Source organism: Ovis canadensis, chromosome 4 (assembly GCF_042477335.2).
Source record: "Ovis canadensis isolate MfBH-ARS-UI-01 breed Bighorn chromosome 4, ARS-UI_OviCan_v2, whole genome shotgun sequence".
In the NCBI taxonomy this organism is placed as follows: Eukaryota; Metazoa; Chordata; class Mammalia; order Artiodactyla; family Bovidae; genus Ovis; species Ovis canadensis.
In genome coordinates, this window is record NC_091248.1 from 34,555,701 (window position 1) to 34,557,429 (window position 1,729).

General features: G+C 42.7%; 1 pseudogene; it reads left to right on the top strand.

Moving 5' to 3' along the window:
* Positions 1 to 482: 482 nt before the first annotated feature.
* On the top strand, positions 483 to 1,443 carry LOC138439681 (large ribosomal subunit protein uL18 pseudogene; annotated as a pseudogene).
* Positions 1,444 to 1,729: the final 286 nt, after the last annotated feature.

Consider the following 1,729-nt stretch of genomic DNA (forward strand, 5'->3'; position numbering starts at 1 on the left):
CTACTGCACAATTGCACTCATCTCACAGGCTAGTAAAGGAATGCTCAAAATTCTCCAAGCCAGGCTCCAGCAATACGTGAACTGTGAACTTCCTGATGTTCAAGCTGGTTTTAGAAATGGCAGAGGAACCAGAGATCAAATTGCCAACATCCGCTGGATCATCGAAAAAGCAAAAGAGTTGCAGAAAAACATCTCTTTCTGCTTTATTGACTATGCCAAAGCCTTTGACTGTGTGGATCACAATAAACTGTGGAAAATTCTAAAAGAGATGGGCATACCAGACCACCTGATCTGCCTCTTGAGAAACCTATATGCAGGTCAGGAAGCAGCAGTTAGAACTGGACATGGAACAAGAGACTGGTTCCAAATAGGAAAAGGAGTACGTCAAGGCTGTATATTGTCACCCTGCTTATTTAACTTCTATGCAGACTACATCATGAGAAACGCTGGACTGGAGCCCTGTGGCAAGCTGCTCAGTTGGGGTTCTGTTCTGCAGGATGGGGTTTGTTAAAGCTGTCAAGAACAAGGCCTACTTCAAGAGATACCAAGTGAAATTCAGAAGAAGGCGAGAGGGCAAAACTGACTACTATGCTTGGAAACGATTGGTAATCCAAGATAAAAATAAGTACAACACACCTAAATACAGAATGATTGTTCGTGTAACGAACAGAGATATCATTTGTCAGATGGCTTATGCCCGTAGAGAAGGAGATACGATAGTCTGTGTAGCTTATGCTCACGAACTCCCAAAATATGGTGTGAAGTTTCGCCTGACAAATTATGCTGCCGCATATTGTACTGGCCTGCTGCTGGCCCGCAGGCTTCTTAATAGGTTTGGTATGGACAAAATTTATGAAGGCCAAGTCGAGGTGACTGGCGATGAATACAATGTGGAAAGCATTGATGGTCAACCTGGTGCCTTCACCTGTTACTTGGATGCAGGACTTGCCAGAACTACTACCGGGAATAAAATTTGGGGGCCCTAAAGGGAGCTGTCGATGGAGGCTTGTCTATCCCTCACAGTACCAAACGGCTCCCTGGTTATGATTCAGAAAGCAAAGAATTCAGTGCTGAGGTACACCGAAAGCACATCATGCGGCAAAACGTGGCAGATTACATGGGTTACCTGATTGAAGAAGATGAAGATGCTTGCAAGAAACAATTCTCTCAGTACATAAAGAACAACGTAACTCCAGACATGATGGAGGAGATGTATAAGACAGCTCATGTTGCAATACGAGAGAATCCAGTGTATGAGAAGAAGCCTAAGAAAGAAGTTAAAAAGAAGAGGTGGAACTGTCCCAAAATGTCACTTGCCCAGAAGAAAGATCGGGTAGCTCAGAAGAAGGCAAGCTTCCTTAGAGCTCAGGAACGAGCTGCTGAGAGTTAAACCAAACCACAATTTTCTATCAAGATTTTTCAGATGAGACAATAATAAACTTATTGAACAAGCCAAAAAAAAGAAAAAAAAAAGAAATGCTGGATTAGAAGAAACACAAGCTGGAATCAAAACTGCAGGGAGAAATATCAATAACCTCAGATATGCAGATGACACCACCCTCATGGCAGAAAGTGAAGAGGAACTAAAAAGCCTCTTAATGAAAGTGAAAGAGGAGAGTGAAAAAGTTGGTTTAAAGCTCAACATTCAGAAAATGAAGATCATGGCATCTGGTCCCATCACTTCATGGGAAATAGATGGGGAAACAGTGGAAACAGTGGCCGACTTTAT